Genomic DNA, 24,490 nt, shown 5'->3' with positions numbered 1-24,490 from the left:
TCCCCTTTCCCCAAAAATTAAACCCCTAGTTTTAAATGCGTTTCTCTTATTTCTTATTTCATGTGATTGTAAAGTTGTGCATTGATGACATAATAAATTTGCCTGAAAAAATATCCTCCACCAAAAAAGTTTTTAAAATTTAACTGCCCCCCTGAAAGGTGGTGAAAAATGTAAATATGAAGAAAACAAGAAAAACGATGTAAAATTTTTTAAAGGAGAAGTAAAAAATTGTTAAAAAGTGTTTTTAAAAAACATTCACAAATTTAAAAAAAAATGTTATTAAAAATAAAGCATTTATGCATTATAGAGTGCATAATTTTAAATGTGTTAAAATCAATGTTTTAGATATAGTAGAAAACATTGATTTAAAACTATAAAAAAAAAATAATTATTACATGCTTTTACACAAAACTATTTTGCCATATGGGATAAACTATTAAGAGAGTTTTTATTATTTCCCGATCTCCGTTTACTTCAACTTGTACACTTATATTTAAAGTAAAAAGTTGAGGGTTGGGAGTTATTAAATTTAATCTTTGTATGTTGGAAGGTACTTAAATAAAAACTCTCTTAATAGTGACAAATTAAATGTAAATTTTATTTCTAATCAGGAAAAATATTTTAATGTGGACATTACAATATTAAACCAATAAAAGATTTTGTTTTCTCCCCTGAAGATAATGATATTTACAAGATAAGCTTTTCTTTTACTAATTTTTACTTCAAAATTCTTTGTTTCGATCTTATAAAACCCGAAATGAGTAAAATTTCACCAAATAAAAATAAAAAGATAATTTGAAAATGCCTGTAAGTTAAGTATACATTAGGATTCGTTACTCCCTTAATATATTACATTTTGAGTTTTATTGTGTATGTCTTGAATTTTTATTTTCTATTTTTGTTTGATTGCTTTATTTTGTGAATTTTTTTGTGAATGAATTTTTATTTTTTTTTATTTTACCTTTTTTGCTTAGTAATTTCTATTTTCGTTTAAACTTTTTGGTGCTCCTCACACTATTTTATTGTTTTCTCTATATTTTTAATATATTTTATAAGTTTCATGTACTTGCAGCTTATCCGCAGTAAATAAAATTTATGTATCTCTTTATTTTTTGGTTAATTTCTTTTTTCTTTTATCTTTATATGTATATTAATTCAAACTCAAAGTTAATTAATTAATTAATCTATTAATTTATTGTTATAATTTTCTCCTCTGTGTCTTGAACTTGGTGTCTTAGCAAAAGCAATTAAATTTCGATTGAGAGTTATAAGTTAGAAAATTATTCCCGTTTTTTGTTGGGGGGGGGGGGGGTGAGAGGAGGATAGTATTGTTTTTTACATTCTCTCTTATTTCAGTAATAATATAGGATAGATATAAAAGAATTATTTTTAATTTTAAAATAATAAAAAAAAAAAAAGTTTTACAAGACTATGATTTCTGAAAAAAAAAAAAGGATGAAAAGGAATAATGTATTTATGCACTTCAGGAAAAAAAATACGCTCCTTTAATCAACGTTGGTACTAATAATCCTTTAGCAAAAAGTTTATTAGTTTACTTAAGCTTATTATTTGTTTCATTTTTTGAGAAAATGTTAGGAAAAAAAAAGTTTAATTTTACAAACAAATTGTTATTTTGTTTATGAAAAAACTACTAGATGGCAGCATATTCGATCATTTTTGTTTATTAAGAAACTCCTAGATGGCAGCATATCCAATCATTTTATTGGTTATTCTTCTGAAAGTGTTATAGACTGAAAAATTTCAATAGATGCAGGTCATACAGTTTTAAACGATTGTTGTTCATAAAATGCTGGAAACGGGTATCAGATTATACGAAATGAATTGAATACATCGAAACGATTTGTGCGCATTGCATACATCGCTTTTACGAGAGCACCAATCTCACTGAAAAATGAAAATGCATCCGTTTTACTCATTTTGACAGTTGTTCAGAATTTTGCGTGACTTGTTATTGGATTGTTGATGTTGTGAGTGTGACAGAACTGACGCCGGTTGTTTATTTACACTCGAGAGTGTTTTATATTGTATCTTTTGGAATTATTGTTCACCTAATGACTGAAACATGGATATTTATTTCTAATTGATGAGTTTTGAAATCTCATATTGATTATAGGGTCTGTCTGACTTCCAGGTAAGTCTTACTACTGTCAAATCAATCCTAATCCTGAGTATCGTTTTGTATATATAATTCATGCTTTTCATGATTATGAAAATCAGTTAATAATAATCTAAAAATATGAAATATTCTTAAGAATGCATATTTGGTTTTGAGTATGTGGAGTTTCAATTGGATAAAAAAAGTTAACTTGATCTGGAGAGCAAATGTATACATTTGTTTTCCCAAATATTTTAACGAAAATTTAAAATGTATTTTAGGAATTTTTTTTTTTAATATGCTATAGATCGATCATCTCGCATAAACTGGTATCTTGCCAAATTTTGATTTTATAAATTCCAGTCATACCTGTTATTGGTTTATTGAAATTTTTACTGCTTATTGCTAAATTTTGGAATTTTTACTATATTTACTTTCATTCACTAATTAAGCTCGTATAAAGAATATGTTAAGCATGCATTACTTCTTTTTCATTACTAATGTATGCGATGCATACTATACATTATTGAAAACCTATCTAGTAATTAATTTAAAAAAAAAAAAAAAAAGGTCAAGTTATTTGTTATAGATCAGTGTGGAGTCTGCAGTAGAATTGTTCGATTCCGGATTTTTGTTTCTGAATGCTCGACTTCAACTGCGGCTTGTACTGTGTTAAAATTTTCACTGGTTTCCTTTGCAAGTATTATTACTATAGATAATTATTATAGTATTATTATTATAGATAAATTATCTATTTTTATGTACAACTAGAATGATTTTATTTAAGGAGGAATTATATTTTATAAGATAAAGATCGGAGGAATAAATTTAAGAAAGTATATATTTGTATAAAGTACTGTTATTTATTTACTGTTACTGGAAGACAAAAAAAGGAGGATTTGTATATCAGTATCTCCTATTTATAATTTAAATATCTGAATTAAAGAAAGATTGCTACATTAAATTTATTTATTTATCTTTTTTAATTAACTTTAAAAGTTAGCTTAGTCAAGTTCATTTCGGATTTGAACACATTAATATTACTAATAATGTATTAATGCCATTTTTTCTATAATTTTTTGTTTTATCTTTTTCAGAAGTTCAATCAAATATATGCTAAAAAAAGTTATACATTATGTTTGTGATAAGTGATATTAATAATTGTCATACTATTCGATTAAGTAAAATTTTTGTTAATATGATTATAAATATTTGTCTAAATTTTCGTAAAATCAAAGTCTTATTACTTTAAGAATCTGACTTCTAACTATTTGTTTAATGTAATTTGACTTCGACTCTACTGTTCATAATAGATTTAAAAAAATTGTTTGAGGAAAGAGTGATAATATCAAGAATTAAGCACAGTTTTCATAATTTAATAAGTCTTATTTAATTGTTATCTTTACCACTTTCTCATATATTTATTTTTGTTATATTTCAAACTTGTCTACTGTAGGTATTTAAAATTTATTTTTTTTACTTGTCCTTTCAGTAGTATAAGGGGAAGAAAAAAAAAATTCTTTTTTCAATAGAAACTAATATTATTGATTGTTTTTTCCTTCTTTTAGTTGAAATATTTTTTTTATTTAAATTGTTTTTAAAGATAATAAAAATTAAAATTCTAAATTAATATTTAAAATAATTGTCTTGTGGCCACAATCAGGGTTGGAAGGTTTTTGACGGTTTAAACCATGGTTTATAGCGTCACGTCAAAAACCTCACTGTCGAAAACGTCAAAAACCTATATTCATATGTGAAATTTAATTAATACATAAAATTTATATATTTTTTATAAAGGATAGTGTTTCTAAATATGTTCTAGAAAAATAAATTTAAAATTTTGAAGAAACACTTATATTTTGAATAGTAACCAAAATCTTGTACTTTTGAAAGCTCACATCTTTTGTAATATTATGTATTCATTTTCATGTGTTATTGAAAATCTGCAGTGATATTAAGAAATTTATTTATAACCAAATTTAGTGTATAGTATAGATTATACTAAAAATTAGACATTTTTAAAGATAAACATTAGCAGTTTTGTACATTAGACATCTTTTAAAGAAAAATCTTTTTAATATTCTTTTAAATCTTCTTAATAATCTTTTTAACATAAGACAATACAAATTTAAGTGCTTTCTGTTAAATACACAGAGTAGTTAGTGTCGATTTACAGTATATTCAGCCTATTCATTTACTATGCTGAAAATTTAGTTTATCGAAATACTTGTGAATTTCATTTTGCTGAATACTATATAGTTTTGTTGAATATCTAAATATTCAGCTGTTGAATAATTACTTCTTGCTTTCAAGATATGCATTATTTGTATTCTTAATACAGGTGGAGAAAAGAAAATTAAGATTTAAAAATTGTTTTAAAATGATAAGTGTAATAATTATAAATAAGTATAATAAACAATATGAATTATATTTATCATTATTCACAAATATAACTACTTTTAAATTCAAATTAACATACTGGATAATAAAGATATTCGGTATAACATTGAAATTTTTTTTTATACACTTGTATCAAGTTTGTATTTATACAACATAACTTGTAAGTTCCTTATAAATATTAGTTATATGTTCCTTATATGTCAAAAATGCATAGTAATAAACTTTTAATTTCCTTAAGTATCAAAAAAAAAAATTTTTTTTTTTCAAAATAAAAATATTTAAAAAATTTTTGTGCAAAATTTTTCTGCACATGCATTTGAATATAAATTCCTGAGATTTTAAATCTGTTATTTTACCTTAATTTTAATTAAAAAATATTTTAAAATCTGCTGATTACCTATAGTATAATTAAATTTCAATATAATGCATGGCAACTGTTGGTAGTTTTGAAGTTTATATATTTTCTTGGCAAACTTCAGTTTTTGACAGTTTAAACCAGTATTATACCCTTGTCATGTCAAAAACTACTTTTTGACGTCAAAAACCCAACCCTGGCCACAATATACTCTTATATTTCATTGTATTACAGCTATTTCATGCTATTAATGTTCCAGGATTTTCTATTATTATTAAAAAAAATTTTTTTGGACTACTTTTGTCTAGCTAGACTGGAAAAATTACATGAATATAGAAAGCGAAATTTATTTTTATCTCTTCTATTATTTTAATTTAAGGTTTGCAAGTGAAAAAAAATTAATATTTAGTTTGCCAGTTTCAGATTGCATGGGTAGTGGCTAAAAAAGTTTATATTTTAAAGATGGAAATTCTTATCTATCATGGTAAGATATTAAGTTATTTTAGAAGACATAATTTATGCATAGTTATTTTTTTAAAATTAAGAATTGGAAGAAAGGACAAAATTGATTTATTTGCCCTTTCTAAATTTGTTCGATCAAAAATTAATTTTATTTGCTCTTAAAGAATATATGATATAAATGAACTCAACGACCTTCACTGATAAAATCACAGGATTATAAAGTCATCTGCTTTTTAAAATCAAATCAGTTGAAACTAGATTATTACAATATCAAAACATGCTAAAATTGTCCTTTTATAAAAATCCTTATCATTATTTTGTAAAATCAAATTTGTGTAGGACGTATGTTTAAAATAATAATTTTTTTATTTGTTTTTCTTTACCTGAATGTATAGAACTTCTATTTTTTCATGTTTTGAAAGCATATACGTATACTCCTCAGGGAGAATAAGGAAAACTTGGATTATATAGGGAATTTAAAAATTACCTAAAATAGCAGAAAAGGCAGAGAATTTTGAGTTTTTCCTTACTAACTGGGAAAATACATGCAATTTTATTTCTTATTTTTGTCTTTTAAAAAGTGGTTACCTTTTAAGGTGCATACTATGGGATATTTAAGGATATTTCTGCTATACTAAACTGTTTCATTTACTATAACATTATTTTTTTAAGTAGGTTAAGCTGTTCCTTAATTCTTTTAAGTTTTTCCACCAATTAAAACTATAGTTAGCCTAATATAGCTCATACAAGAGCACAATGATTGTGGGTTTCCTCTTAATATATTGTGTATAATAGTGAACAGAGAATTTTTTTTTCTTGATTGATTTGAGTGTTAAATGGTGGAATTTAAAAAAAATAAATTATGATGTAAAGAAATCCTAATAGAAACAGTTTATGAATTAATAAAAGTTGTAGAATGTCTACCATCATTCAGTGGCAATAATCATTAATTATCCAACAAGGTAAATTTATATTCAATAGATGCTAGAACAGCACTTAATGTTTTAAAATGAACTTAGATACAAAGAACAATATTGGAAGAGATAAAAATGTTTACAAATTTTAAAACTATGATTTTTTTTAAAATTTTGCTGATTAAACAAATTTGTTACTATTTTAAAATTTTTCTGTCAGTTAAAAAATGTAGCCGTAATTAATTAAAATGCTAGATGTTGATTCAGTATTAATCAAAGTATATAATCTTTCTAATCTTTTAATTTTTAAAGTTCATAACCTAAATTTTTTTTACCTATATGTAGTTATTTCGGTTTAAAAAATCAAATGCTCTTAAGATGAATTTGATTATAGTAATTAAAATGTATTTTATATTGTGTTTAGTAATCTACTCGATGAGAAACAGTTGTAGAGCTTTTAGGTTTAAAAATAATCTTAACTATTGAATCCTTTCTGATCCTTACACTGAACTCTAGGGTTCCGGAGAACACCTTTTAGGAACCACTGTTCTAGTGGTCGACTTTCTAATTTTCACCTTCACCAATTTCCAATAATAATTCTGATCCTTACACGGAACGAAAGGGTTCCGTGGAACGCCTTTTGGAAACCGCTGTTCTAGTGGTCGACTTTCTATTTTTCACCACCGATTCCATCATAGCTAAAAGTTCACATTTACACTTTTCCAAAACCTGAAATATTTTGATTTAAATTGTTTTAAACAAATATGTTTATGTTATGTTAAATGTGATAAAAATTTGCGTATGTTTTTAAACAAAATAAATTATATTGTTAAGCTTGATATTTTTGTGAAGACTCCATTTTAATGATAAAAAATTTAGTGAAGGGTTTGTTAACAGACCCAAATTTCTCATTTAATGACCTCTAAAGATAAATGCCTTTTATTTAAAAAAAAAATTTTTTTTTGGTGACTTCCTTTATAGTTCAGAACTTAGCTGTGGTATCTAACTAGTACTAGCACTAACTACAACTACTAACTGCACGCATAAAAAAATGTATTTTAAAACAATTCAAGTTATATTGATTTTTTTTTTCTTAATTAAAAACTTCTTTCCTTAGAGATAGAATGATAAGCGTTAGAAAGAACGACGGTTAGATGGAATTTTCTCTTCGTCGTAAAATATTCAAAATCTTAATTAATTAGCGTACGATAACTAGTTGTTAAAATTGTTCGAGGAATTTGAAGCAAACAAAGATATATCGTCTGGAGCGATGAGACGGATTCATGATTCTTAAACTTTTTTACGACTTATAAACAAAGGTTTGGTTCAGTAACAAAAATGTAAAATTTATAAGGTATATGAAATTACTTCGATCTGCTACCTCTGTACAGTGCTTCTACTTTGTCAGTCTAGAAGATTTTTATTTTATTTTTATCTTGGAGTTTCAGTTGGTTCAGTTATTCTCTTCACTGTTTCTTTTACAGGTTAGTGATAAAAAGGTTTAAATTTACTAATTTCCTTGTTTTGACATTTGAGCATTCTAAGTCCGAGAGGCAAGACCAGACCACAAAATTTGGCTTTTATCCGACGTATATCTCGGGCTGTAAGTAAGACTTTATATTTCGGACGGGCTCTCGGATTAATATTCTTCGGGGTAGAAAGCATGTCCGAACTGATCTCTGTACACAATTGTTGTTTTCGTGTCCATGGATTTTTAAAGAACATCGAAAGTCCCTATACACAATTCTAAAGTTATTACGTATACCCAAGGAAATCTTTCAGAGACAATTTATTTCCCCAAATATAAAATGTGTACCCAACTGAATCTAATTCAGACCCAAAATATTAACATTGCCTTTTTTTTCTTCTCTCATTTTATTTTTTGTTTAAAATAACAAAATGTATGCTCTTAGATTATTTGTTTGCTAAGTGTAAGTTGGGATACCTTTTTTTTTTTTTAATAAGTTGAATGCCACGCTTATTTTATATTGCTTGCCCGTCTGGCCAAAATAATTTTCTCAGTATGCGTTGCATATTTTGATGAAATATTATTTACAACGAAAAGGTACCTATATGAAATAACCTTTCATATACCTTTGAAAGTTAATTTTTGTGATCAGTTAATTTTTGTAAACATTCGTGACGTTTTCCTTTGCTTGGAGTGTTTCAATACAGAACATCGCAAATAACTCGCGCGTATTATCTTTAAAGTGACATGTTATATATGTATATAAGTAAAACTATTTTTGTGTGTATATTAAAACTATTTCTCAGTAAAAAAGTGTCAGTACCGGCTCAGTAAAAAAAATAAGAAATTTTATGTTTTGGATTCATAAATCGAATGAACCTAAGAAATACTAGTAATATTCAAAATTATGCTCCCTCCCCCTCAATTTCATGTTATGATAAAATTTTCGATTTCTAAAATGGGGAGATCCCTGTAAGTCAAACAACATTAGCATCGGTCAGTGAACGAGTGGGTGACGACTTGGATCATTAGCTTGTGAAGGGATCGAGGGTGCGCGAGTATCGGTCTTCGTTTAACGGTAAAATGTTGAACTTCGCATGCTATCCCATTTTAGTAGCCAGACGACCTGCCTGCTAAGTAGAGCACTTCCTCATCGCTCTTCAAGAGGATCAAAATTGCGATGAAATGTTTTCGCATCATCTACCGTCGCCAATAGCCCACTCCTCTTGTGCAACACATATTAAGTACAAGTCCTGTGGCAGAATTTTTTCGAGCTATCTGCTAAGAAAACTCTCTAGCACTCATATCTTTCCTGCAAGATACTTTTAATATTAACAAACATATATGTTACTAATTTATAACAACAAATACGCTGTGTTAACAAAAAAAAAGAAGAAAAAAAACTGTATAATTTTTTAAATTGAACTTGTCATAATTTTTTATTCTAATATTATGTGTAATATTCTCGTATTTCGTTGGGGGAAAACGCACAAATTATTTACTTCTTCGCATTTTGTAAATAATCGTCACAATAAAAAAATAAAAAAATTAATTAAAAATCATGTAATCTGCAGTAGTAATTGCCGAAAAAAAAGGAGAAAAAAGATCGACGACAAAATCACGCGAATCGGACGCCTCAAACGCGTATTTAGTTTCGAGATTAGGTTGTTGTAAAAAATAATGTATAAAAAATCTCGGATTTAAAAATTGTGGAGTAATCAATAGCAATAACTGCCAAAAATTTGATAGAGTTATTGCCTTAAAAAATAAATACTCAAATGCACCATTCGAATTTTCCGTATTGTTTGAAATATATCGGTATGTTTAAAAATCACGTGAAAGTCGATATCAATAACTGCCAAAAATACAATCGAAACATGACATCGATTTATGATACTATCGGCGTTAATTGAGCGCGACAAAAAGTGATTATCTAAAATTCTAAATGCATGAATGGCAAATATTCCGTGTAAATTTCCGTAAAAAAGAGAAGTAAGTTTTTTTACTTCTCATAAAAATTTACTTTTCATTTCAGTAAATTTTTTCTTCTTCTTTTCAAAGGCAAAATCTTTCTGCAAGAACTATTTTAAGTTCTGCGACAATGTTGCCGTGATTTTGCCACGGGAAGTACAACTATAACAGCAACTCTAATTCTGAGGGGGAAAGCATGTCTGCATTTCATAAAACTATATTTTATTTCAATATTTCGACACTTATATCGCATTTTTTTCGAACGTTGATCTTCGAAGGGTACGCCCCTGTCTGACTACTTAAATATAATTTCTTTCACCGCGGCCCATGTTAGATGTGTCATGTTATGGCCACTGATGGGAATAATAGAACTTTTTTTTCTGCTACGCTTGGCTGATCTCTGCAAAGAAATGACGCCTATCTTATCTATAAAAAAAAAATTCCTAATCAAAAATATTTTAAACCCACGCGTGAGTAGAAAAACTCTGTCCCTCGTCAATTTATTACATTTATTACTCTACCCTTCTTTTTTTTAAACCTTGTGTCGTGCGGTTTAGTGAACCTTAAACAGGTTTCGCCACTTGAAAATTTTCATTTGGGAAGGGCACCCGGCGTCATGCCTTCGCGTGGATCTCTATTCCCCCCCCCCCAAGGGTACTATTCACGGGGTTTTGTTATGTGATTTCGGAGGGAGCACGATCTCATAATTGATAAATGCAATACTACTAAATGACACTCTTTTTTTTCTTTTTCTTTCCCGAATGCGGTGTATCACCTTCTGAAACCAGCAGTTTATTAGAACATTTTGCGTAACGTTTTTAAAAAGGCCCTAAAAAAGTGCTTTTTTATTTCGGGGTTCGTAAAAAGTGCTTAGTTTTCTGTCTTTTAAAAAGAGATTTTCTCTTTGCCGTATCGATTTGTTGTTCTAAAATTACAAAAAAAAAAAAAAAGAAACATTATTTTTACAATTTTCTCTGCAATATTTATCAGAAACTGGTTATTTTTATCATGATTATGTAAAGTTTTTAAAAATGTTTTTGAATTTTATTGATTTTATGTTTATAAATCAAGAATTTTAAACGATAGAAATTTTTTTTCTTTATTACTGCATAGATCTTAATTATGATTTTTTTTTTGGAAAGTGATTAAAGATATATTTTGAGTGCTTAAAAGGTGCTTATTTTTTATTGAAGAATCTGGCTACGCATCCTGTAGATGTGCTTAACCATAACCACCTAGAGTAGGTGTTTAGAAATATGTAGCTTGGAACAGTGTTTTATCGCGGACCGATAAGTTTTATTATTAGGACTAGTAGCACAATTTTTGCAAATATTGGTACGTATACGGATTGTGGTAATTATTTAACAAAAAAAAAAAAAAATGGCTAAATTTTTTTGTTGGTCATTCACACCCTAGGATCAAAATAACTTGGGCGCTTGTTGCACCAATATTCATGAATATTGGCTCAGTAAGGGTTCAAAGGGCCTATTTTCTTCCTATATTGGCCCTATATAGAATTTTCTGATTCACCCGATATTTTACAGCCACTTTACAACCAATATCGGTCCTACATAGAATCGTTAGATTTACCCGATATGTTATATCCATTATTTAGCCAATATAGGATCTATATTGGCCAATGTAGGCTATTCTAGGACCCATATTGAACCAAATTTGAACTCAACTGAGACCTAGGTAAAATTATTGCTAGGGCATACTCTCTGTTACTGTTGGCCTTTTTTAAATCACTCGATTTAAATCCTGGTAAAAATTTTATATATATGGGGCTATGGAGCTATATATATAATATGGGGCTATGGAGCTATATATATAATATGGGGCTCTCCCCACCTCAGCCTGCTGGTGGCCAAGCACTTCAATTTGTTTCAATCTCTCTCTCCATGTTTTGTACATCAGCTTTTATTTCATTCATAATCTTTCTGTGTCATGTCCATTTAGGTCTACTCCTTCGTTACTTCGAACTTTCCCGGTTTTCTGATAATTAGTTCAATCCATCGCCATTCGTGTTCAAGGATTTCCAATTCTGTTAGATTTTGTTTATTTATTTTTATTATACAAATGTTTGTTTTTGAATTAATATTTTACAGTCATTTTCATTATTATCCGAATCTATTTTCATGTGTTTAAACACTAATAATGGTTAGTTTAAATATATATATAGCGGAGAGATGTACAATATTAATGTTTATCTAAAATAATTAACCGCATAATAATATGCATGTATTCATCTCTCTCGAGACCTTTATTTCATACTCACTCTTGTATAGATGTCAGAAATGGAATAAAATAATAGTGGGTACAGATTAGATGTTGCCAAATGTAAATCTTGACTTTTATATTGAGATTCTTAAAGACATGCGAAACATAATTCAAGAGAGATAATAGCCTTTTTCAATTTTAACTGTTATTACGATATAAGGTAATCTTCGTACATCTTTAACAATTAAAATTATTTTTCATTATTGTATCATCATTCAAATCTGTATTCCTAAGTTGATTTGCTTATTAATTTTTAAAGTACAGTCCCTGGCCAAATTATTCGACGCATTATAAGATTCTATGTTAAATCTTAATTATCGGGTGGTACCATACAGCTTTATTATTTTTACACCGCTGAAACCGGTTTGCACTTGTTTACGTTCGTGTATCAATGGGTTAAATTAGACGATATATAATATAAATTCGACGATTGGATAAATTAGACGATATATCATATAAATATTTATTATATCAGGTATTACACTAGTATATTATAATATATAGACCAAATTATTAGACACACTGTAGTGTTTTAATAATGACATGTTTTGCACGAGTTCATATGCAATACTCTTATATTTAAACATACATGTAAAGGGCTTTTATTCAGGAGATTTTTTAGATACTTCCCATTTGTATTTATTTTTAAAGTATTGCATTACACTGTTAACCAATTAATACACGAACGTAAAGAAATGGAAACCGGTTTCAGTTACGTAAAAACAATAAAGCTGTATAGTATCACCTGATAATTAAGATTTTACATAGAATCTTATAGTGCGTCGAATAATTTGGTCAGGAAGTGTAAGTGTTGTTTATTTTTCAAACTTTTATTTCGTTTCAATTGTCATATTAATAAAATGTTTTTGGTTCTCATTCCCCATTTTTCAAAATTTACAATAGTAATTATGTATTTCATTACAATAAAAAAATAATCATTTTTTTTTTAAAAATCTTTTTTTTTTTAAAAAAATTGACTTTTTAGACGAAAAAAAAAAAATCTTTGGAATTAGTGAGCAAAGTGAGTAGGTGGCGAAACTTCTGAGTTCTTTAGAACAGGGGTTTCCAACTTATATGAGGCCGGGGGGCCACAATGAAAAACACGAATCAAATGGCGGACCGCAACTTTATTAAAATTTCATGTAAGACTCTTTAATGTTTGAAGGAACATTAAATATTACTGTCAAATTTTTACCAAGTTGTAGAAAAGAAAAGTATTGAATTACAAATTTAAATAAGAAGTAGATTTTTAAAAATGTTCAATTGCATATTAAAAAATTCGGAATACAATAACTTTAATGTGCACCTATGTATTAAACAATTAATGTGCAACAGATATCTAATTGTTAAGATATAAAACTTTATAAAGGTTGGTATTAGAACTTACATAGTAGCACACAAAATGTTCAATGAGAAAATTAAGGTAATTGTCTGCTGCAACCACCAGAGAATAGATACTTACATTTTAAATTTAAAATTTAAAAATGTGTGTGTAAATATTTTCATTCAAAATGAGTGGTTTCAAAAAGTTAAATCGGAGAATTTCTTCGAGAAAATTTCTGATACACACATGCTAAATTATATTCACAAAATTCGAAAAAATGAAATAAAAAAGAGCAACATACACGATTACCTTTGTATTCGAATAAATATTTTCTTGGATGCAAAACCTGAGAAATATTTTTTTTTTTTTTTTTTGCACCGTTGGTATGTTAAATTTCACAGAAGCGAAGAAATGAGGTTTTTATTAACAAGAAAAGTATTTTAAACCCATACAGATTTTTACGAAAATTGTCCGCAAAATAATGACTTCTAATATATTTTAGTTCACGGGCCACAAAAAAAAGCTTCACTGGCCGGATGCGGCCCACCGGCCGCCAGTTGGAAACTGCTGCTTTAGAATAATATTAAATTGATTATGATTTATCACAGAATTTATGAATCACTTTTTTGTCAGGCATTGTACGGCATCTTAATTTAATAGACGCCTATAGTTTTGAACACCGCATTAAAAGGGTCTCTCTTATTTGTTCCGGTTGCTTTTATGCCGATAAGGGAGGGGGGTTGCGTACTGATAAAAATCACTTTGGATCATGTCATGATGAATCAATGCGATGGAGGGGGATGGTTTTCACTGAGATACATCCCCCATCTCGCAGGGGGGTGAATGACATTATTTGTTGTGAGTCATCATTTCTGCTGTTTTGTCCAATTTTCTGAATCTTGTTTTTCCCCTTCCTGTGTTGTTGCTATTGGTACCGTTTCTCAGAGTCTAACAGCAGTCTGCGCCAACTTAGAAGAAATATAATAATGTTTATTGAACTCTAAAAATAATGGTAACTCACAATTTGTTTTCGCATTGAAAGACAAAAAAAAAATATATTTTTTCTTCCATATTTCTTTTATCCAGTCTCGAAAATGATTTAGTTTTCTTTATTTTCCCCATTTTGAGAAATAATATAAAACAAGTTTTTCCTCTTTTGTCAAGAGAATTGCAATACGTTTTGGGCACGTCAATATTTCCCCCCCCCTCTTTCCCTTTTGAGTCTGGAGCATGTACTTGTTAGTTTAGATTTTTCGATATCTGCATGTTTTTCTAAATTTATTGTCTTTTATCGGCGAAGAAAAGTTTATAGAATTTTAAACGAATGAATCAATCATGTAACGCGTTGAAAGTTCCAAATAAAATCGAACTTGCCTTATTGATAAAAATGTGTATAAATTTTTTTTTTTTAAATTTTTTAAATTTTTGTTTTTTTATTACTTAAAAAAATAATTTTTGTTTTAAACTGATTATAATTTATGCCTTCACATAAATTTTGTTTTGTTTGCGAATGTTTTTTTTTCTTCATCTCTTATAAAAATATTAAAGGCATGCGATAAAGAGATTATTTTGAATATAAAAATATTAAAGACAACCCGGATGCGGAATTCGTATCGATCAGCCATCGCTTGGATTCGAACCCGGTTCACCTCATTGGAAACCGAACGCTCCAACTCCTGAGCCATCACGGCTCCATAATAACGATATTTTATTATATTTTATAACCGTCGTTGAACAGCCGACCCAATTTCTGGGTTTACCACTACTGATGTTCAACTCCGTAGCCTTGTCATTTTGAACCCAATCCTGAAAACAAGGGAACTCCTAGATCAAGTATTGGGAGAAATTTGCCTTCGTGGAGGACTTTTTGATGGAACTAACCGCATTTGCGTTACATGGAGGGGAAGACCACGAGAACCTTCCACGGTTAGCCTGAAGGCAAGGGGACTCTAACTTATTATTCGTCTACCACTGAGGATATTTCATGTCAGCACTGTGGTCGGTGCAAGCCGGATGCGGAATTCGTATTGATCAGCCATCGTCGGGATCGAACCCTGGTTCACCTCATTGGAAGGCGAACGCTCTAACCCCTGAGCCATCGCGGCGCATAATAACGATATTGCAGAAAACAGTGCTTTACGGCTATTCAAAAGGGCCGGAGAAAATTGCTTGATAGTGGTAAATTTCGACTACAATGAGTTGGCCGCGAGCAGTATCATCATGCCAAGTAATGCTGAATGCAGTTTATCTCTATTCTGTTGGGATAAACTACACAAAAAAAAACTTGTTTTGTTTAATTAAATAACGTAAAGCCACCACGAAGGGTAACAAATAATAATAAATAAATAAAAAATATTTAAAACTATTTTAGCTTTATTAATTGTGTCGGTATATGCCTCTTAGTTTTGCGCATGATTTCTTAGTGTTGTTCCATACTAATTTATTGATTATTTTCTTCTTTTTTTATTCTTCCGCATACGAAGATAGTTTTCTTATATAATGACAGCTCTGTATTGTACGTTAAATCAAAATACTCAGTTGCTTTGTATGAACAAAAAAAAAAAAAAAAAAAGAAATTCACTCAAAAATATATAACGTATCAATCTATTGACATCGTGACTCTTTATTAACCTGATTGCCCCTTTTGTTTGGAGGAAAAAAAATACTTTTTTTTTCAAACAGTTCTATCGAAAATTTATGTTGAATCCTGTCAGTGGAAAGAGCTATAAATTTACCCTAAACTTTTTACTATGAATTTAATTAAATTTATTTTTGAACTTTATCTTTTAAATTAATTCAAACTTGTTTGTCATTATAGCTTTAGTTCAGCTTTAAGCTCTTGTTTTAACTACCCAATAACCGTTAACGGTCCGGTTTCAAGTTTACTTAACACCAGGTGTAATAATGATAATTAATTATAACATATTAATATTTTCCATGATGCGTCATGGAAAATATGCTTCTGAAATACTAAAGGCAGGAAATCTGTCGGAAGTTCAGAAAGACTGTTCTTATATTCAAAAAAAAAGAAAAAAAAGAAAAAGTGTTAGCACAAGTCTTTTGCTATTAGAATTTATACTAGAAATGAAAGGCAAACAGATTTTGCCATGAAAAGTTTATCCGTGGGATAGCGTCCTCTGAAGACAAAACTGAGGTGACAGCAAGTCTGGACTGTCTTTTCTTAGTTCTTATCATTTACCACTTGTCAACATGTGGTCAAGTTTAATCCAGATTCTGTTGGTCATTGTACTATGATTGGCTGACCTTCTGAAAATGTTGAAATCTCGACCGGAATTACTATTTCAGAAGTGATTCTCGTGTCTCTTTAGCATCCTCTCCAAAACGGCAAAGAATCGCCTGTTAATTGGTTCGTTCGTCGAAAGAAGAAAAATAAGTTTGTTCTGTGGTGTCGATTCACGAGAGCGTGACTCTCACGGAAGTGGTCGGAGTCACGGAAGCTCTCGAGGCTGACCCCTGAACAGGTGGTGGCCTAACCTATCGTGCCATTCCTTATTTTGCGCAATCCAACTATCACATACTCTTGAAATGTTTGCAGAGTCTGTACGCCACACAAAAACAACTAGGTGGGGAGGTGTTGTTTGATTTCAGTGCTTTTGCTCGAACTTTTCCACAATTTTTATTCGTTGTCAAGATTTTTATCTGCGCTTATAGCTCTTGTGTGATTCTCATTTCTCTATTGTCGGGAATAATCCGATACAATTTCACGTGTTTAATTCTACAGGGAATTGGGAAATTTCATGTGATGTTGAGACATGTACGACCAACTACGACTGTGATCAGTCGTTCTAACGGATACGCTGCATCGCAATTTTTGAATAATATTTTGTAATTTTTTTTACAAAATAATATATTCATATGAAATAGCGTTAAAATAACTAGAAAAATTCCAAAACAAATCCATTCTGAAAAATTTTTTTACTTGAAAAAACTGTTTAACCTCTAAAATTTTGATCAAGCAAAATACTATTAAAATCTCCAAGATGACATGCGATGCAATATTTATCATTCTATCAGCAGTTTCTTTGAATGAGAATAAAAATTCGTTTATTTGTTACGATTTTTAGACATCGTTTTTATTAATTCTTATTAAAAAAAAAAAAACAGTAATTTTTATTAAATAAGTTTTATTTTCTTCATGTCACACAATTTAAGAAAGCAAGCAAAACGAAGGCTGTGCAACATCGTTTCAAGAGTTGGCGATGTTGATATACGTTTGCGCCACGAGTTTGGCGTGCAAACAGGCTCTTTTCTTAAGGATGTTTTTTTCTAAACTTGCAATAGAGCATAGTTTTTGATAGTAACATAGTTGTAGGCACAGTATAACAAAAAATGCAAGAGAATCACATGAGTGATATACTGCGCAAAAAACTCACTAGATTGGCTTTCCTTGATCTTGATCTTACATTTCATTCAATATTGGCTGAAATTAGTTATAACCAATCTCAATGAAAAAAAAAAGATTGTATCTAAAAATTATTTCGGCACCTAAAGTGATATAATTATTTAAAAATAATATTACGTGAATGGATATTTTAACAATCCTTTAAGTTATTACTTATCCCAAACGTACGAACTATTGAGAAAAGAAAGCATAAAAACTTCGGAACGATTGAAAAATGACGATAAATACATAAATTCTAAGCTATCTTTTAATTTATAAACTCCATAACCAAATTTGTTAGTTAAATTAATAGGAGAATTAAAGAAAAAATATGCGAACATATATAATTTGTGATAGTTTCCTAGTTCATGACTAATCACTAAACAATTTATTTATTTTTTGTCATAAAACGTTTATATATGTGCGCTTGAAATATTGATGTATAGTTTTTTTATTTATGGTTTTTTATAAATTTATTTTTCCTACTCTTATTTTAGAAAATAAAATGTAATTTTAAATGAAGTCTCTTTTACTTCATCGATACATTAAAAGGAAAAGACATGTATACTTTTTTCAACAACATTTAATGAAACTAAATTAAAGAAAAAATTTTGATCGCTGAAGGGCGATCATAGGTTACCCATTGGTAAAATGAACAAAATAACAAAAATATCGTTCAAATGATGAAATTAAAAACGAAAAAAAGGAATTCTAAAAAAAATTATCTAACAGCAGCGGTCGCCATAGCAACGCAGACTCATGCGCACCGTTTACTATTACTCTTGAATACAGTTGAAAAGTGTGATGACGTCCAAATAAGGTGCGCTCGCCATCAAACCCAAAACAACACTCATTTCGCCAATGGGTAATACATAATTTGAAATGAACAACTACCTAATAATAATATTAACCCTTCCTTGGAATTCGGTGGAAATTTTAATTGAATATTAGATGGAGTCTAGCTCTCAGGAACTACCGACTCTACAACTCTGTTAGGAACACTTACAGATTACACAAAAATGTCTTAAATAACATGAGTGGTCCTCAGACCTTAGGTTCATATGGATATAATATAGATATTTAATATACATTGTTAGCGTTTTTAAAAAGTGCTTAAAGGTGCTTATTCTCGATTTTCGTTTCTTAAAAGCCCTTAAAGGTGCTTTTTAAGTTCGGTGTTTTTAAAAAGTGTCTCATTCCCGTTTTCGAAAATGAGATTTTTTTCTTTACCATGTAGGTTTTCGCCACGTATTATGCAAAAGCGTGCTTTTTCACATTTTTCTGTTCCATGTTTTTATAATTCATTCAACCACAATCTATTTCGTCGTACCCTCGGTCCCATAGCGTATGAAAGAGCCAATCATCTTGCCTGTTTGATGAAATACTTGCGAGTCCGCATGTGCGTCTAGTGATTCGGTGAGATTATTGCACTCGCATGTTTAACTCTGCTTTTTGCAAGATATTCTCAATTTCATGCTTCATTTTTCACCTTCTCACATCGAACCAAAAAATCTCTTAATCATTTTATAATGGCTAATATAATTAAGAAAAGAGTTCTTTGTCAGAAACTAGTTAGTTTTTCATGATCAGTTTTTGAAAATTATTTTAAGTCAAAGTCTTTGGTGTTAAGGTAAAGACTTTGAGAATTATTTTGCATTTTGTTAATGTATATAGTGTTTAAAAATATTTTTTGAGTGCTTTAAAAGTACCTAAAAGGTGCTTATTTTTTGTTGAGAGATTTGATGTAGAAAAAGTCCTGAGGAGAGCGCTGTTGAGAAAAAGAAAACGCACCCTAGAAAAAGGGATCTTGTGCACTGATGCTTCCGTAAAAAATCCTTTATTCTGATTTCGAATTTTATAAATAAGAACTTTCTGTGAGTTTGACAACCCTATTGCAATAGTTGTAGTCGAGGAATTGTAATATAATTGTGCAGTGAATCATTAATGAATTTTGTTTCCGGCCAAGCACTCTAATATTATTCTCTTAGGTACGGTTGCAGCGGTAACCGCAACATTTCCGGTGTAGCAAATTAGAATTGTTCTTTTACTCTTAACAAAGTCATATCCAATTTCGGATCTAGAAAAGTAATAAATATAAAATTAAAAAAAAGGGAAAAAAAAGCGCATTGTAAAAATGTGCCCGAAATCGTTTGCTGAAAAATTCCTTGTTAATTTTTTTACCTGTCAAGTGTGAGTGGCTTTTATTTATTTTAAAACAATTTTTGAATTGAAGCCTTTTTAAAACAATAGCAGCAGGTTGCAAAAAATTACAAAATAATTTTAAGGCGTTTTATCGAAGCTACCTGTCTGAGGAATGTTTGTTCTGTCTGTATCCTGTTAAAGTCTGTTGGTCTTTAAATAATAAGTTTTGCATTACGAGCGAGCGTATAACGCATATTTAAGTTCTAATCGAGCTTTAAATATTGGCAGAAAATTCTATTTTTACTTAGAAATAAGAAAGTATTTATTTGAGGAAAGTATTTATTGATTTTGATAATTTTTGTTTTAATTTAAAAAAAAAAAAAAAAAAAACAAGTTGGTAATTTTCTAAAAATTTCTAAACATTTTCGTACATTTAAGCTGCTTGTTGAGAGGAAAGATCAAATAATTGGCAAGTTAGTTAGTTTGAAATTACACCATTTACTTCGAGTGAAAAGGCGTTTAAACTGCCTCTTTTAATAGTCTTTATGGCAAAAGAATTTCGACAAAAAAAAGTATAAATTATAAACAAATGAAAGTAACATTTACGTTATTGGAAGAGAACAAAATTTATAACAGTTCTAGTTCTTGACTGCAATTAGAACTATAGTTGGCAGATTACTGTCTCAGATTGAGTAAAAAAAAAATCTGTTTAAATTCCTACTATTAGTTGACACTCTCCCTATATCTTGTTCAAATTTTCAATCGTTAATAAAATACTTTTTATTCATCAACTCAAGTTCAAATACACTTTTTTTTTGAACTTGTAGTAGATGACACATGATGTTCATACAGTTTTTTCAATTATTTATTCATTCATTAAATAGGGATGAGCAAAAAACGAAATGGAATTTTCTGATGGGTTAAGCGTGAGTCATTGTTTTAAATTTTACTATAAGCCATTCAGTTTTTTACATATTTTAAAAATATCAGAGATAATTTCTAACTTATAGCTCCATTTGAACAAAAAAAAAAAATACTTTATTGCTCACATTTAAATCTTTAATTATTTTATATTCGCTGTGTCAGATAAATTCCATAAAGAACATGACGTGGTAGCACGTGTGGTTCACGTCACCAAATTTATATATATTTTTTTTGCCTTTTTGTTTCAATTCCTATTATTAATTCACATTCTCCCTATTTATATCCATATATCTTATTCAAATTTTCGATCGTTAATAAAATACTTTTTTTTTCATCTCCAGTTCAAAAAATTTTTTTTTTAAAAAACTTGTAGTGAATGATAATCCAGATTTTTCAAATATTAATTCATTAATTAAATTTAATTAATTTCAGTTTTATATGGGAGAAAATTTTTTAATTATTTAATAAAGTTACTAAAATAAAAAATTTCTTTGTTGACCCTAAGTAGGAATTGACTTTTTATTTTATTTTTTATATTACTTGTTCTGAGTTACATTATACATCTAAAAAGGGTTGCATAATGGCGGCTTTTGAAAAGCTATAGAAAATTATCCTATTGAATTTGATGGGTTCAATTGAAGGAGCGACTCTATAACCTTGATTAGCTACCCGGACAATTGTTTTGTGTGTCCCAACCCTACCGCTGTCCGGTCTCGGCTGGCTCTGGGCCAACACGAACCTTTTTGAAAGTGACCCCCAGACAGATAAGCCCCGTTGTCATCTGCTAATTAATATCTGTCGCATAAATGGGTTTGAAGATTAGATCTGTCAAAATCGAGAGTCCACTGAGGATGGATTTTACTTGACTCTTTCTTCTCAAAATGTGGAATGAATGTTTAACCGGCTTAGCAACCTTCATTAAGTTGAAGCAATTACTAAACGCAATTTGTTTCTCGTCTTGTTTCTTTTTTTTATTTTTTTATTCTTAGTGTGTTTAATAAAAGAGATATTCTGATGATATGAAAAAGAAGAAAAAAAACTTTTTTTTTCTTTTTTTATCCAAAAAAAAAAGTAGTGTTTAAGAGTGTCATTTTTCTCGTATATTTGTGTTTTACGCCTTAAAGATTGTTGCCCCTTGATGTTCGGACCAAGTTGGTCTAAATGTTGAGTTGTTGGACATCAAATGTATATAAAATTGAAAGTCGGATAAGTATGGGTAATTGGGGGGTGGGGGAAGGCCTGTTTCAAGAATTTATTTTACTGCGCAATCTTTCTCACTTCGTTACTAATCAAGCCACATTTTGCGTTGCGGGTGATTTAAAAAAATATTTTTTCTTATTAGGAAACTGCTTGATGGGGAGTAATTTGTAACAAACCATGCCGAGACACCCACATGAGTTTCAAACAACTTGAAAAAAAAGATGATTCTTCCTCTAATTAACAAATATGATGAAACCTGCGTGCGTGCGTGCGTCTCTCTCTCTCTCTCTCTCTCTCTATCTATCTATCTATCTATCTATGTGTGTGTGTGTGTGCGTGTGTGTGTGTGTGTTGAAGTTACAAATATAGAGAAAACATGGAAAATAATAGGTGTTCGAAAAACTCGCCGTGATAGTCGCTAGTCGAAATCTTAAGCCTTGATAAATCTGATTTAGCTTCACGAGGTCGGACATAATATCCTCAGTGGTAGACGGATCATGAGTTAAGAGTCCTCTTGCCGTTAGGCTAACCGTGGGAGATTCTCGTGGTTTTTGCATTAGTTCCATCAAAAAGTCCGCCACGAAGGCAGATTTCTCCCTATACTTGATCCAGGAGTTCATTTGTCTTTTGGATCGGGTTCAAAACTACAAGGCTACAGAGTTGAACCTTAGTAGTCGTAAACCCGAAATTGGGTCGACTGTTCAACGGCGGTTTTATATATTATTGGAAGCCATCTCTATCGAAACAAGAACTCTACATCTCCTGTTTAAAAACTCACACTAACATTAACAAATTTTGAAATGATTTTATTTCATTATATTTAGATTGATTTTATTAATATATTTTTTTAAATATTTTGTTAGCGTTTCTCACCCTTTCAAGCAAACATTAAAGGACTTTTTTTGCCATTGTTAACTTTACATTCTTTCTCCCTTTCACGCTAATAATCATAAATGCCCAGCACAGATAGACATCATTTACTTGGAAAACAACGGACTTAACGACCCATATAAAAAGGACGCTTTTTATACACATTCATAGTCAGGTGATATATTTTTTATACTGCGTTCGTAAAAGTAGGCGGAGATGTTTGCGTGAGTCTTGTGGCGTGTCTTAGATGGTCTTCCGAATTAATGTCTTCCATTTCTTGAAGGCGATCTTCCAGAATTGGGCGTTGGCATGTTCGATTCCTGGGGCGAAGAGTGATTTTTATGGTCATCGCATACGGCAGGTGTACCTGTGATGATGGATGATTAAAAATGCAGGGTTATAATGCACTCTTTTCCTTTCAGTGCCAAACGGGGTTTCGAATGTCCATTACCAATTCATCAGGAAAAAGAAGATATTATAGTCTGTAATCTGAAAAGTGTTTACGATCGTTTGCTTTTTTTTGTTCTTTAATTCTTTGCACCCCAAGTGCTTTAAAATGTTGTTTGAACTAATGTAAGCACTAAATGACTTAAAATACAATATATTCTCGATGTCTCAGAATTGAAGGGACGATAAAGAATTTCGAGATAGCACGTTTTCGAGATAACAAGTTCAGAATTAAATATGTTCTAAAACGTAGAAAAATATATTTTAAAATATTACTCTAAAAAGTACAGACATGAAAAATTAGATATGGTGCGTAGCGTTTTTAAAAAGTCCTTAAAGGTGCTTTTTTGATTGGGTGATTTTAAAAAGTACTTACTTTTCTCTTTTCGAAAATGATATTTTTTTCTTTACTATGTCAATTTTTGCCACGCATTATGCAGAAGCGTGCTTTTCACATTGTTTTATTAAACGTTTTCACAATTTATTCCACCCCATTTCAGTGTACAATCGGTCCATAGCGTATGAAAGCGCCAATCATTTTACAGGTTTGATGAAATACCAGGGAATCCAAATGCGCGTCACTGAGCTGGGTTCAGTGAGATTCTTGCACTCTCATGTGCAACTCTGCTGCATTTTACAATATATTCTCAATTTCAGGCTTCATTTTCCACCCTCTGATATCGAACCGAAAAATTCTCTTGATCATTTTATAATGGCTAATATAATCAAGAAAAGAGTTCTTTGTCAGAAGCTAGTTATTTTATCATAATCATGCTAAGTCTTTGAAAATTATTTTGCAATTATTGATGTACATAGTGCTTAAAAATATTTTTCGAGTGCTTGAAAGGTACTTAAAGTGTGCTTATTTTTTCTTGAAAGATTTGACCACGCACCCTGATGAATAATAAACGATTTCTGAAATTATCAAATCAAATACCACGTAATAGCTTTTTTTTTTCTTTGAGAGAGAGAGAGAGAAAGGAAGTTTAATAATGGTAAGCAGGGATCTGTTTAGAAGAAATTTGGGTCCGTTAACGGACCCTTCACAAAATATCTTTTCATAAAAACGGACCCTTCACAAAATATTTTAACTTAAAAACGGACCCTTCACAAAATAATTTTTCTTTTAATCGGACCCTTCAAAAATTTGTTTATCTTCATTATTGTTTTATTTAATCGAATATACCCTTCCCAGGAAGGGGGGGAGGGGAAAGA

At 29.8% G+C, this 24,490-nt stretch overlaps 1 protein-coding gene across 8 annotated transcripts in view; it reads left to right on the top strand.

The window, feature by feature from the left end:
* Nucleotides 1–1,669: 1,669 nt before the first annotated feature.
* Nucleotides 1,670–24,490, top strand: part of cora (erythrocyte membrane protein band 4.1 like coracle) — a 67,114-nt gene continuing 44,293 nt past the window's right edge. For 3 of the 8 annotated variants that reach the window (XM_087169423.1, XM_087169416.1, XM_087169415.1), the window contains exon 1: nt 1,730–2,152. The gene's annotated coding sequence lies outside the window, so the exon portion shown is untranslated. Of the gene's footprint in view, nt 2,153–24,490 lie in introns of all 8 variants that reach the window. The other 5 variants (XM_087169422.1, XM_087169417.1, XM_087169421.1 and 2 more) reach the window with 5 other exon arrangements.

Source organism: Parasteatoda tepidariorum, chromosome 8, assembly GCF_982258835.1.
Source record: "Parasteatoda tepidariorum strain Cologne lab strain chromosome 8, Ptep-v5.0, whole genome shotgun sequence".
Lineage (NCBI taxonomy): Eukaryota > Metazoa > Arthropoda > Arachnida > Araneae > Theridiidae > Parasteatoda > Parasteatoda tepidariorum.
The sequence above is the reverse complement of the archived record's forward strand: the minus strand, read 5'-3'. Positions and strand labels throughout refer to the sequence as shown.